The sequence below is a fragment of the Macrobrachium rosenbergii genome, chromosome 22 (assembly GCF_040412425.1).
Source record: "Macrobrachium rosenbergii isolate ZJJX-2024 chromosome 22, ASM4041242v1, whole genome shotgun sequence".
In the NCBI taxonomy this organism is placed as follows: domain Eukaryota; kingdom Metazoa; phylum Arthropoda; class Malacostraca; order Decapoda; family Palaemonidae; genus Macrobrachium; species Macrobrachium rosenbergii.
The window spans coordinates 30,383,391-30,399,374 of NC_089762.1; the positions used below are offsets into that span (position 1 = coordinate 30,383,391).

The window sequence follows — 15,984 nt, forward strand, 5'->3', positions numbered from 1 at the left end:
TAATAATAATAATAATAATAATAATAATAATAATAATAATAATATTATTATTATTATTATTATTATTATTATTATTATTATTGTTATTATTATTATTATTTAGAAAATGAACCCTATTCATATGGAACAAACCCACTTGAAATTCAAGTAAAGAAAGTAATGGAAAACACAGAAAGAAGAGATCACTTAACAAAAATAAAAAAAAAAATAAATTAACAAATCAATAAACATATAGAAAAAAAATTTAAATAATCAACAAAATTACCAAAATAATAATAACAATATATTAATAATAATCTAAAACCAGTAAACGGCAGGAACAATAAAAATAATAACAAATCATGATAACCTAACTGCAGTAACCTACTGTAGATTCCGTCTCACGCGCAAACAAAACCCATTCCCTGTCTTTCACTTCGGCTCTAATGTTTCCGCTGCTCTAAATTTTAATATCGTATTAACTCGCTTCTTAAAAACTGAGGGTAACCAGATTTCTCCAGAGGTCAAGCAAATCTTGCACTCAATATGGCGAGGATGAATGACATGGTTTACTCTAGGAATATGATTTGTCGTTGATTCATTAGAAAGATGTCAAGTGCATTGCTAGTTAATTTTTAAAGTGCAGATATATTCGTCTGATGATAATAATAATAATAATAATAATAATAATAATAATAATAATAATAATAATAATAATAAAATCAATTAATTAGTAATAATAATGATGATAATATATGAATGAATTTTTTAATAATAATAATAATAATAACAATAAATCAATTAATTAATTAGTAATAATAATGATGATAATATAAGAATGAATTTAATAATAATAATAATAATAATAATAATAATAATAATAATAATAATAATAATAATAATAATAATAATAATAATAATAATCCTTGTCAGAAATATTGTTGTATTTTCTCTGAGAAGGCACTCCCACAACAAAAATTTTACAACAAAAAACAAGACGCCAATCACTAATTTATTTACAATCTAACTGCTAAAGCAATACAATATCCACTGATTTCAGTCCAAAATGACGTCGACGACTACACCTGAAAATTCAGGTCCACCATATAAACACTTGTATTCATAGATAACAAAGTTGTTTCTTTATAACGCTCGATAAGAGATACAGTTGTTGACAGGGACAGAGAGGTTAACCACCGAATTCAAACAAGATGGAATAACTGGATGGGATCATGAGCAGTACTTTGCGACAAGAAAGAACTTATGATTCTGAAGGGCAAAGTACATACGGTAGTGGTAAGAAATGCTACAAGCGACACAACTGAAGAAAATTAAACAAGATAATTTAGATGTGGCAGAAATGAGGCTGCTCAGATGGAGGTGTGGAGTGACGAGAAGAGACGGATAAGAAACGACATATCAGGGGATCAGCAAAAGTCATTTTAGAGTCAAATAGAGCTCAAGAGTCAACACAGATGGCAAGAGCACCTGATGACGAGGGGAAATGATGAACGACATGTTGCAGGAGAGATCACGGAAATGGAAGTAATAGAGAAACGAAGATGAGGAAGGCCTAAGAGAAGATGGAGAGGCTACATTCGAAAAGACAATGGAATAGAATGGAATGGAATATAAAATTTAGGCCAAGGGCCAGTCGCTGGGACCTACAAGGTCATTCAGCACTGAAAGAGAAATTTAGGGAAAAAAAAAAAGGTTTAAAGGTATAACAGGAGGAAAACCTCACAGTTGCACTATGAAACAACATTGTTAGGAGAGGGTGGACAATGAGATGGAAGAAAGAGAACATGAACAGAGGTACAGTAAAATGAATGAAAATGGTTGCAGCTAGAGGCCAAAGGAACGCTACAAAGAACCTTAAGTAATGCCTACAGCGGACCGCATGAGGTGCACTGACGGCACCGTCCCCCTACGGGAAAGAAGATATAGGACATAAACGAATATACGGAATAAGGACACAAGATAGAAACAGCTCGAAAGTCTCATTAAAAGCAGCAACCACAAATAGGGAATAAGCTGAGAAGAAAAATTTATGATATTAACAAACCATTCCATCATTAAACCTCTGCCAGATTTTTAGCACTAATTCGTATCCCAATATTTTTCTCCTTTCAGCTCCCCATCCATCAACCATATGCTCTACTAAAAGCTATCAAATAATTAGATGAATTATTCTTTCCTACGTCCGCGTCAATAACTTTGTTGTTGAGAACCTAAGCGTCAATCAGTCAATCACATTATGTAATGGAACTTTTACCTAAACGCCTTTTTTTTTTCTATTTACCAGTATTTATATATTACGTGCTACCCACCTTACTTCATCAGGCTATAATACCGATCTTCTCTCGTCTGATTATTATCTTTATTCTTTGTCTATATGATACAGCCTCTTCTAGTCTTTCATGATCCGTATGAGGCTCTGTTATTTTCTATTTCTTTCATTAGCCTCTAAAGCTTTCCTTCACTGGCAGTAATCAGTGTAACTTCATCCTTAAGGAGCTGTCTAAATAATTCTTTCTTAGTTTTCACTCCACTCATCAATAAAAAAAAATGGCAGAGATACTGAACACCTCGGCAAGACACGTACTAGACATCATTAGTAGCTGCGGCATCAGCAGAAGTAATAATAGCCGGTGCAGCATTTGGCAAGTCGAAAAAATCTTAAAACTTTCAGACCCCTTTATCCTGAGGCACTTTAATCTGTTATAATGTGAGATTTAAGATAAGAAACGTTAAACAAAACAACCAAATTAAGATATCCTTACGGAATTACAACTAAACATTCTTTGATTGTTATGTATGTGTATATATATATATATATATATATATATATATATATATATATATATATATATATATATATATATGTATGTATGTATGTGTATATGTATATATATATTATATATACATACATATATATAATATAATGTATGTATCTACAAACACATACATACATACATACATACATACATACATACATACATACATACATACATACATATATATATATATATATATATATATATATATATATATATATATATATATATATATATATATATATATATATATATATATATATATATATATATATATATATACACACACACAAACACACAAAAACTGCACGTGTATGTCCAGCATAACATTTAATCTTAAAATGGTCTGGCTTCAGGTGAAAAAACTGAATACGCAGCAACGTGGAAAAACTCATTTGAAGGACGATGGCACTATATTTGCAGTATAAAACTTTTTACTTTTAATACGACTATTTTGACACTTCACTAACACTGCTGTCTCCAGGTCTATTACTTATTTTACAAAGCTAGACAACGCTAACTTGTCTATCTTTCTCATCCTTTCAGCTTCACAAACACATTATTGGCTTTTCCCTTTAACAATACAATTTTTTTTCCTCTGACGAACATATAATAAACAAACTCCACTTCCTTATACTTGGCTCAACGTTACCTTCATAGCTTCGAACTTCATTAGTTCCTCGTTGGACGGGTCGGTTTAGTTCTCGGATGGCACTCTGCTGGGCCCGCGTTCGATTCTCCTGCCGGCCAATGAAGGATTACAGGAATTTATTTCTGGTGACAGAAATTAATATCTCGCTATAATGTGGTTCGGATTCCACAATAAGCTGTAGGTCCCGTTGCTAGGTAACCGATTCGCTCTCAGCCAGGTCAAATAAGTCTAATCCTTCGGGCCAGCCCTGGGAGAGCTGTTAACCAGCTCAGTGGTCTGGTTAAACTAAGATATACTTATTTTCGAACATCATATCCCTGGACACATAATGTTCACAAACACAATGTCTCAGAAAATAAATCTAGCAGTATTTCCTACTTTTATATTTCTACAAGTTTTCAGCCACTCTTTTCGCAACCTGCACCACTCATTTTTTGTTCCTTTTTGAAAAAAAAAACACACTTGCAACCGTATCTGCGGGTTCCCAATCTTTTCGAGATGACAAGACCTAAGTGGATTTCTAGGTAATCTTGACAGCACTTCTTTTCATGTTAGAAATTCTAAAGCAGTCCAATTATTAGCAAACTGACTTCAGATCCCTCCAAAGTTTATATTACTTGTGCAACTGACTCAGATATAAAATTTATACAAATCACATACTTATTAGGAAGTTATTAACCTTACTTGCGCATAACACATATGGATATATAATGGCAAAAAACAGTGTAATATGTTAGCCTCTTAAGACAAAATACATTTGAATACATTTTCAGTACTGAGTAATATAAAAAAAGTAATAATGTATACGGAAATTTTAACAAATGTCAAAATTTTTGCAAAAGATCTTTAAACTGACTCAAATACTGACTGTACAATACGGTGCACAAAAGAAGATGCACAGTATCTATGTAAATCACATATTACGCATTTACAGATACATCCACAATCGCCAGACCACATGGGGGGTGGGGAGAGTCACTGGATTACACTCAGAAAATAACGGTTTTACCGAAAACGATCAGATTAAAAGAAAAAAAAAATACTGTTCACGATAAATACCGAAGCCAATATTTCCATACCAACATAAATGAAAAGACAGTCCAGAAAAAGACGTTGAATTGCATTCAAAAGACAAGGCTTAATACATCAATCTTAAAATAAAAAATAATCGGAAAAATCTGGATAAATCTGGTCCTTTGGTATTTATACCCGAAATCCGAATTCATTTACTGACATACTGACTTCTCAACCATTACCCTAAAAGGAATTGCTTTTTTATTGTAGTTTTAAAAACAAAGAACAAATATCTAAATGAATACCAGATATAATTCCCTATCTTGAGTGATCCGATGCCATAATCCCTCTGAAAACGAACCTGCCCCGAACAGATGCTTGCTCCAAAATCCAGCGATATCCGTATTTACTGCAGTATCGAAAGAAGCGCCAACATCACGATAATCTTAATTGCCATAAAAACAAAGCCAGATATGAACCATGCTTACGAGCGAAAACAAGAGGAAGACAACCTCCAATTACGGCATTGTTTTCTTTTCCAGTTCTCTTTCCATTCCAAATCTTTTGTTCGGGTCAACAATGGATTTTTGAACTATTTAGCTTTACATATTCATCACGATTCAGCGTCGAATTACTGCTGTTCCGGCATGCAACAGGTGCCTCATCCCAAGGGCCTATACCTGCCTGCTGCTGTTTTTGCTGTTACCGCTGGTTTTGCTGTTTTTGCTGCTACTGCTGGTTTTGCTCTGCAGCTACTAAATGGCTCCCCCAAAACTGGAAGGGAAAAGGAAGTGGGAGAGGAAAAAAAACAACAAAAGTGGAAATGATTTACATTCTGCATTTCACGTCGAATTTTGTAGAAAAGGGCGCATTTTATTTGGTTGGCAATTAAGGCTATTATACATAATGATGGGGGGTCGGGGTGGGGGGAAGGTTAGCCAAGCAGGATAGGCTCCGTGCCCTATGAAATACCTGTGAGTTATTTCTCAGCTCTTATTTTTGTCCCTCATGTAGGGTAGGAACATGAGAGCAATTTTCATTTTACATTTCGTTTCTTTATCACTCATTCCATTAGTTAAATAACCAACATATTTTCAGACGACAACTAGACTTGCTGAGAGGATTTGAAAGGAAGTGATGGACTGCACTGGAATATAAAATTCATGCCAATATTTTCCAATTTTAAAGTACCGTCGTGGAGATACAAACCACTTACCAAGTGACTCAGGGTTAACGACCATATAACAAATTATTATTTCTTACAGTTGCTTAACATATACACAACACAAGCCTTTAGATATTTACAGATTATATAAGACAGACCCGATCACTTCCTTTAAAAAGATACATTTTACGGAAGTCTCTGTGCTAAAATCTTTATATATTGTTTAAATAACGGGATGCAATTTCGGCGTCATAATGCCTAGATTTATGTTCCTCCCGAGATAATACTACTATCTAATGCATACAAGCTGTATATTGATACACGCGCCCACATAACCAAGACACACACACACACACACACACACACTACCACGAGAATAACAACGTGGTATAACATATGAACAAAGCATATTGCTATAAGGAAACTGAAATAACGGAGTGCAAGACCTTTCTCCATTAAGGCATTTTCATGTAAGCCACACGCAATGGGAAAGAGGATTACAACGGAGACTCGGTTTTACAAGCAGCAGCTGAGATTAAAGTAGTACATAACCATTTTAATGCTTACAAAGGTCAAGTACACTTGAGGTAAATCTCCAGATTAGGAACAACTGTCTTGGATTAATTCAGGTACTGGATTAACCACGGAGAGAGGCAAAGGACATTAACAAGGATTACTTACCCCGTTCCTAAAGTAATTTTTATATGTCTCCGAATATATTATGCAAAATGGGGTTAAGCGTATACTAACCTGGAGTTGAGTTAATATAATTTTCATTTGTAAGCAGTATTAATGCATAATCTACGAGACGAAGAGTAACTATATATCTATAGAGTAACTATATATATATATATATATATATATATATATATATATATATATATATATATATATATATATATATATATATATATATATATATATATATATATATATCTATACATATAAGTACAATATATATACACATATATATTTATGTATATATATGTATATATACTGTATATATATACACATGCGCGTGTGTTTCTGTGTTTCGCTTAGAGTCTTTCCGCTTTAATCAATACAATTTAGTTTCAAGCAGCTATATAGCGAGTGAGGTTGCGCGCCCTGACCAGTGACATTATTGAATCACCAACCAAAGTACTGAGACCACTGGCCATGGGCAACGCTGCATAACTCTGCTGACAGGAAGTGTGGCGAATTTACTACACGTGAAAGAGACAAACTTGTAAAAGGACCTCTTCCTGTTGCTACTGAAAAGTGAGGCCAGGGTACTTAATTTGCCACAATAGTTCAAAAAATATATGAAGTTGAATGCAAATTTCAAAATGCGTTGAAAATAAAAGTGGTCTTACTTTTCCAGGGCACATTTATTTAACTTATACATGTTAATTTTATCATTTAACTCCCTTGATGCACAAGATGGCGTATTCGTCTTTCTCTCTATATGCCTATCCAAATGTATTAGAGTACTATGAATACTGTCACGCTTAATTGCACTAAAATGAAAACATTGAAATTGCTGTTAGTTATCTTCCTCCTCCTCCAGCGCTTCGTTGTTATTATTATTATTATTATTATTATTATTATTATTATTATTATTATTATTATTATTATTATTATTGCTGCTGAGTCATTCCTATCACCAACATTTTCTTTCCCATTCACACAAAGCCCAATAAAATTTAAAATAAAAACCTAGAACTTTTTTCGTATTTAACATCGTAGCTAAATGTACAACATCTCATATTTACCATCTGTTAAAAGAATCCCCGTACTAAGAGTGATGAAATGGAATGGCCAGTGTAGGTAGAATATTGTAGATAATCTCAAACAGCATCCAGGTTACACACTGATGAAAATGTTGACATATTAATATAAGAAATACGTATATATATTTTTTTTATTTAATGACAGAGTCTCAAATCAAATTTATATGATTCTGTATCTTTCATTCCACTACGCTAAGGGATCGCGACTTGCCAATGCAAAGAGACAAAAAGAAAACAGACCATTACCAGATTTAGTACAAACTAAAATGGAGACAAGACAGAACAAATAAAGCACATGAATAAATGATAAACCCCATCTATTAGACAACCTGGTTAAATCCAGACAGACGTTATTTGATAAATTAGTAGCGATGAATTTTGAGCCGCTCGGCCAAAATGAAGAAAGATGGGCCTTGGTAATGGATTTTCATGGCATAAATTCTCCTAAGATGGCTCCTGTAGATCTTTGATCACGGGATTCGATTATGAACCTCATTACCCTCGCCGAGGAGGACTCGAGATTACATGCAAATCCTCGAAAGCTGCGAATCACGCACGAAGCAGTTTGCATAAACGCGCCATTTTGGGAGATAATGAAAGTCACCTTCTCGGCCTCTCTCTCTCTCTCTCTCTCTCTCTCTCTCTCTCTCTCCAGTCCGAAATCTCTCGTATTTATTTCGTCTATTTAAGAGGTGCTGCGCCATTTCGTCCAGTCATTTGTTTCGAGGTGTTTTCGTTTTATTCGACGTACGAGAAGGGATCTGACCTCATATTTTTAAATATAATCCCCCACCCGACCCCACCCCACCTCCCCACCCCCACATTTTCAGGTGCGATGTAAAAATCGTCCAAATTGCAAAGTCCGTTCTGTACGAGAATGTCAGAGCGAATGAGTTAAAAAAGCTGTATTTTATTAAAACAATCCCAAGAACAAAAGCATAGTTGTAATTGTATAAAGCATTTTATGTTGCGATGAAAGGCTGCGCAGCCACTGCCATTCCGGTATTAAAATCTTTTGTGCACAAATGTTTCCCTGAAAGGCTTTCCCTTAATGAATGTGTTCATAATCTGATGGGGCTGATGGCAACGTTGTGAACGGCTAAAAAAATAACTTAGGGATTGGCAGTGCTTTGTGGATTATGGTAATACGCAGCCATCGCAGGCATAAATCTATCATTATTCAGTCTCTCTCTCTCTCTCTCTCTCTCTCTCTCTCTCTCTCTCTCTGAGTACCGTTAAAAGAAATTTATTATGACGCAAGACTTCATTAAAGGATTAATAAAGCTATAATGTGCCACCCGAAGCACAAAGTTAACTTCAGTATCCCTTTTACATAAACCTTCAACCAATTTCAAGTTCCAGCGTGGAGACACCACCGCACAGCTTGCCTTTTCTCCCTTTAAGTGGTTTCAGCTTAGTGGAGATGTTTTAGGCCAAAGGTTTTCCCTCTGCAGTTTGAGAGAGAGGAGAGAGAGAGAGAGAGAGAGAGAGAGAGAGAGAGAGAGAGTCTACTAGTAGCAGACTGAAAGTTCAGGCTATTAGGTGTCCTAGCAACTTTCTCATTCATTTCTTTTCTTCAGTAAGTGTCAGTCTATGCTATGAAGGCTGTCACTCTTCTGGAAAACTGTACAGGATACTGGACGACTAGCGTATTACGATACTAGTGCACTGAGCTCAATTTCATATTACCATAAAAAAACAATGATATTAAAAAGCAGAATGATTAAAACAAGCAAAACAACATCACACTAATACACAACGCCTGACTACATTTAAATCAGCCAGAAAAAAAACTGCGAGAAAAACACTGTTCAGTCGAATGCTGAATCTGACGTGATTTGATGCTCAGCATTTTCATTATCACCGGACTCCTTTGATAACACTGGATAGGAATTTTACAATGTAATTTTCATTTTCCTCGCTTTAAGCCAACAAAGGATTTCAATCACCAATGAGTAAATTTGATTATCATATCGCATTATCTTCTAATGAAACATCATTTGCAGTCACACAGCCCTGTGTTCGAGTACGTAGTATTTCAGTCGTTGCAAAAAGAATTGTATTGTATTTTTTCCTTAAAACTGAAATACTGAATTCACTTACTGCATCTGTCTGACTAAGGTAAAAGAGAACGAACTTTATTATGGAAACGCTACAGCAAATGGGCTTGTAATTATCCTAATTTTGGGTTTAAACTACTATAAATCATACTCACTAGTATAAATATAGTATATATACACACACACATATATATATATATATATATATATATTTATATATTATATATATATTATATATATATATATGTGTGTGTGCGTATGTGCGTGTGTGTTGTGTATGGAGTGACAATTTTTCCTCCAAGATAATAAGTGCTCTTGTAGTTACTGTTCGTACACAGTTTCCTCATTTATAGATAACTGTATCACCAAAGAACCTTGATTTCACTGGGAGTGTCACATAATCGAAAGGATGGATTATTATAAAAGTACGAGAAAATATTAGAGCGTGAATTCTAACAGACCTAAAGAACCTGTGGGTGATAAAAATGGACAGGGCAGAAAATAATTTGCTGGAATCTCTCTCTCTCTCTCTCTCTCTCTCTCTCTCTCTCTCTCTCTCTGCTCCAGTCCGAAATCTCTCGTATTTATTTCGTCTATTTAAGAAGTGCTGCGCCATTTCGTCCAGTCATTTGTTTCGAGGTGTTTTCGTTTTATTCGACGTACGAGAAGGGATCTGACCTCATATTTTTGAATATCATTCCCCCTCCCCCACCCCACCCCACCTCCCCACCCCCACATTTTCAGGTGCGATGTAAAAATCGTCCAAATTGCAAAGCCCGTTCTGTACGAGAATGTCAGAGCGAATGAGTTAAAAAACGCTGTATTTTATTAAAACAATCCCAGGAACAAAAGCATAGTTGTAATTGTATAAAGCATTTTATGTTGCGATGAAAGGCTGCGCAGCCACTGCCATTCCGGTATTAAAATCTTTTGTGCACAAATGTTTCCCTGAAAGGCTTTCCCTTAATGAATGTGTTCATAATCTGATGGGGCTGATGGCAACGTTGTGAACGGCTAAAAAAATAACTTAGGGATTGGCAGTGCTTTGTGGATTATGGTAATACGCAGCCATCGCAGGCATAAATCTATCATTATTCTCTCTCTCTCTCTCTCTCTCTCTCTCTCTCTGAGTACCGTTAAAAGAAATTTATTATGACGCAAGACTTCATTAAAGGATTAATAAAGCTATAATGTGCCACCCGAAGCACAAAGTTAACTTCAGTATCCCTTTTACATAAACCTTCAACCAATTTCCAAGTTCCAGCGTGGAGACACCACCGCACAGCTTGCCTTTTCTCCCTTTAAGTGGTTTCAGCTTAGTGGAGATGTTTTAGGCCAAAGGTTTTCCCTCTGCAGTTTGAGAGAGAGAGAGAGAGAGAGAGAGAGAGAGAGAGAGAGAGAGAGAGAGAGTCTACTAGTAGCAGACTGAAAGTTCAGGCTATTAGGTGTCCTAGCAACTTTCTCATTCATTTCTTTTCTTCATTAAGTGTCAGTCTATGCTATGAAGGCTGTCACTCTTCTGGAAAACTGTACAGGATACTGGACGACTAGCGTATTACGATACTAGTGCACTGAGCTCAATTTCATATTACCATAAAAAACAATGATATTAAAAAGCAGAATGATTAAAACAAGCAAAACAACATCACACTAATACACAACGCCTGACTACATTTAAATCAGTCAGAAAAAAAACTGCGAGAAAAACACTGTTCAGTCGAATGCTGAATCTGACGTGATTTGATGCTCAGCATTTTCATTATCACCGGACTCCTTTGATAACACTGGATAGGAATTTTACAATGTAATTTTCATTTTCCTCGCTTTAAGCCAACAAAGGATTTCAATCACCAATGAGTAAATTTGATTATCATATCGCATTATCTTCTAATGAAACATCATTTGCAGTCACACAGCCCTGTGTTCGAGTACGTATTATTTCAGTCGTTGCAAAAAGAATTGTTCTGTATTTTTTCCTTAAAACTGAAATACTGAATTCACTTACAGCATCTGTCTGACTAAGGTATTAGAGAACGAACTTTATTATGGAAACGCTACAGCAAATGGGCTTGTAATTATTCTAATTTTGGGTTTAAACTACTATAAATCATAATACTCACTAGTATAAATATAGTATATATACACACACATATATATATATATATATTATATATATATATATATATATATTATATGTATGTGTGCGTGTATGTGTGTGTATGTGCGTGTGTGTTGAGTATGGAGTGACAATTTTTCTCGAAGATATTAAGTGCTCTTGTAGTTACTGTTGGTACACAATTTCCTCATTTATGGATAATAACTGTATCACCAAAGAACCTTGATTTCACTGGGAGTGTCACATAATCGAAAGGATGGATTATTATAAAAGTACGAGAAAATATTAGAGCGTGAATTCTAACAGACCTAAAGAACCTGTGGGTGATGAAGATGGACAGGGCAGAAAATAATTTGCTGGAATCTCTCTCTCTCTCTCTCTCTCTCTCTCTCTCTCTCTCTCTCTCTCTCTCTCTCTCTCCTCATTACTGAACATTTCTTCCCTCTTGCATTCTCCCACTGTTGCTGTCTTTGCCAACCTCTATAACCCCAGCGATGCCACATTTGCTGAAGTTGTACGATTGTGAAGTAAACTAATTAATCTTTGGACACCATCATATTTAGTTGGAGACTTAGGTGGCAACCACTCTACTCTGTGGATGTTTTCAGTTCGTACTGTAGGTTGTTCTACTTTTGGTTTTCGGCTGTGCTTTACAGTGGAACAAAATGGTACCTTGTTTTCTATGTTACTACATGCGAGAGTTGTGATAACGTGACTGACGGTGTTGTGGTTTAATCAAGTAAACATATTTCTTCCTCATAACATATAATTACATGGCAGTGTTCTCCCTTTTAACCAGAAATGAAAGCCGATTATGATTATTGAGAAAGATATCGCTTTAATAGCGATCATAGCGTGACTACTGTAAGGATTATTTTGTTAATGAACCTTATCTTGTCCTTGAAGGCTGTGTCATATGATGTTCGATAGAAGATGGAATCATTTTCTTAATGCCACTTTAGAAATTCCACATTTTTCTCTTGGTGCGCTCCTTTCTGATCTAATCCTATCACGTCGAGAGAGCATTTTCTTCACTATGTTATTCATATATGAAAGTTCAGAGTAGATGTTGGCAAGACGTCACATAAAATTACCATAAACGTCGAGCAAACAATTCCCTCTACATCTGGGCAGAAATCATAGACAACTAACCCTATACTGTCTTACGAGGATTAAACAAACTTTTATAATTGTCAAACAGAGCGCGGTGCACTTCGTTATAGTCTTAGATGTCGAGTTTCCTCCCCCCACCCCCTTAACAAATCTTCTACTGCAAATTAATCTATTAAATAATAACAGAGGAAAGAGGATTAAACTGAAACACAAGCCTTTGCAACTGTTAAGACAAATAAGACAAGATGGAGAAAGTCACGAAGCAACTTAAGCGAATATACAAGTAACAAAGAATATCCAACCCCAGAGCGGAGCAGCTGAAATTATATATTTATGAAAATATGCCTGTTGAAAAATATGTCAAAATTAACACTGACTTTTTGGTTTCCTTCTATTCCAGATACCGCAGCACAAAGGACAGTTCCTCCAAGCTGCTTGTTATTGCCTTTCACCAGGAAGAGAGCGGAAGGGAAAGAAAGACGCAAAAATAAAGCGACGTAAGAGAGAAAGCAGAGAACGAAAAAAAAAAAAAAAAAAAGCCGCGCTCTCGGAAGAGAAACCAAGGGGAATACGCTGGAAAAATTGACGGTGACATAGCAAGGCAGAGCAGGAGACGGCTGAATCCGAGCAAAATGCAGTGACACAGGCAACCTAGGACTCTCGTGAGGGATGATGGCAGTGCGGTATTTCATGGTCCTTGGTATCCAAGGATTAGCTGCCTTATTCACAGGTAGGAGAACGAATCAAACTTTGTTCAGTGACACTCAAGTCTCGAAGTCAGTTTTCTTTCTCGGAATGGAACAAATCCAGCAAGCTGTAGATGCTATAAATGCAAATAGTTCTTTATATATGCGTCTGCACGCATATATATATACACATATATATATATATATATATATATATATATATATATATATATATATATATATATATATATATATATATATATATATATATATATATATATATATATATATATATATATATATATATATATAAAACCCGACCTGCAAAAAATTTATACATTCATAGCACTACAAATATGAACATAAAATGAGCTGGGAAATGAGTGAATGAATTAGCGCTTAAGATTTCGGAAAGTTTTGTATACCTAACTCTGCAACAAAGGATGAAGTTTCATTATTAGCATATAAAGTCCCGTTATTTGCTCATTAAGTTGATTCCAGTGTTCATAGGTACTTCTTAAGATAAATCACTATGAAATCATTATGAAATTATCAACTGCGAAATTCAGTACAGCATATTCACAAAAATATTCTCACCCCTTCTAAATGATTAAGAATCTGCACTGTTTTTATATCATTATTTTGCCTTTGCCATTTTTCTGGATACCGTTAAGCTCCTTCTGTTATCTATACCTTACGATTGTAAAAGCTACAGACTCGATATTATATCGTAATTCTTTCTCTTTATAAAACTATTGCTTATGATGCTACAGCAAAAATTAGTTTATCGATTTCACCCTGTCATTAGTTTGGCAAACATTGTTGACTCTGCAATTGCAATCACGGAGTTTAGCATACTAAGCTCTTTAGAAATTCAGAATATTGCAGAATCAATCACGAGAGTTTCTCTGTGTTGGAATATTTTTAAGACAATAGTTGACAGAAATCGTACACAACAAAATTCTTGTTCCAATATCAAAAAGCTACAATGACGAATGTTACCCGTTCTTAATACATGTCATGTGACGTCATCGCCCCGTCTCAAAATTATATAACATATATATATGAAAAATGTTGAGTAGATTCATTTCCCAGGCATTTAATTATTGCTCGATTTGTCCATTAATTTCTATTTATATGAAAATTGTTGAGAAGACTCACTTCCCAGGCATTTAATCATTTCTCGATTTTCCCAATAATTTCTATGAAAAAACTGATGCGTTTCTATTCATACAACGTTACCTAAACTCAATCTGTTATACGTGTATCAAAGAAATCGTGTATTGTTATCAATATTGTTAAAAGTACCGCAAGGACACACAGTATACAATATGACTGGAAACTATTTCCATTACTCTTTAGCGGAACTAATCTACATTAGATATTACTACACCTAAATATGATACTTAAAAGGAACAGCAATGTAGTTTAATCGAATCAAAACGATTCTTATAAGTTAGAAAGTATAACGTAATTGTTCCCGTTCATGTGGATAATTACACCATTTACACTTTTCCTACACATATGGTTAGATTTAAACGTAATATGTACTATAAATGTCTTCATTTTACTGACTACAGAAACAGGAACAATAAAAAAAAGGGAATTATTCTTAGTTCTTCATTGGAGGGGTGGGTAGAGCTCTCGGCTAGCACGCTGTTGGCCCAGCGTTCGACCCTCCGACCGGCCAATGAAGAATTAGAGGAATTCATTTCTGGTGATAGAAATTCGTTTCTCGTCGTAATGTGGTTCGGATTCCACAATAAGCTGTAGGTTCCGTTGCTAGGTAACCAGTTGGTTCTTAGCCACGTAAAATAAATCTAATCCTTCGGGCCAGCCCTAGGAGAGCTGTTAATCAGCTCAGTGGTCTGGTTAAGCTAAGATATACTTATCTTAGTGGAGGCTGCGGTCTTCAAAACATACTGATTTACTGAGTAAGATCATTAAAAGAATGAGGTGATAACGCTAGCTAAAAAGGGCAAAAGTCTCCACAAAGAATCAAGAACTTTAAATACCAACTGAATTTTTATCTTAAAATACGGATCATATATTTTCTTCATCATACTCAGATTAAAATGTTTTTTTGTGCAAAAGGGTTGGATCCAGAATTACAGCAACTAGTGAAATAGTTACCCCTAGAGCCAAATCAAATCCTCACAAGTTATCATTCTGACAATAGTTTGCAAGAAATGATTATCATCAGCGGTCAGCTTTTTTTTTATAAGCAGAATATATCGTTGAGCAAAGGGATGGAATTTTCAGTTTACAAATACAGTTCATCACGTAATGATTTATTCAGCAGAACAAGAGTTTCTTCTAGAATCTAGATCGTTTTTGTGAGAGCAAAAGACAATTCGTGTGTGTGTGTGTGTGTGTGTGTGTGTGTGTGTGTGTGTGGGGGAGAGAGAGAGAGAGAGAGAGAGAGAGAGAGAGAGAGAGAGAGAGAGAGAGAAAATACTGCGGTCATGTTCTTTAAAAAAAAATAAAAAATCGCAATTCGGGATATCGTGCGGAAAGTGAAGATTGTCATTATTGCAAAATGTCCGCTCGGTAATTATTGCGATGTGGGCCTTGAATCGGAGCTGAAAAA

The 15,984-nt window shown here is 35.1% G+C and overlaps 1 protein-coding gene and 1 long non-coding RNA gene across 2 annotated transcripts in view; one reads left to right on the top strand and one right to left on the bottom strand.

Annotated features, from left to right (window-relative positions):
• The window catches only part of LOC136850704 (uncharacterized), a 1,048,955-nt gene that overhangs the window by 446,444 nt on the left and 586,527 nt on the right, over window positions 1-15,984 (bottom strand). The window lies entirely within an intron of this gene.
• The window catches only part of LOC136850703 (uncharacterized), a 460,181-nt gene that overhangs the window by 298,105 nt on the left and 146,092 nt on the right, over window positions 1-15,984 (top strand). Inside the window, exon 2 of the mRNA XM_067124526.1 lies at window positions 13,109-13,438. The gene's annotated coding sequence lies outside the window, so the exon portion shown is untranslated. The remainder of the gene's footprint in view (window positions 1-13,108; window positions 13,439-15,984) is intronic.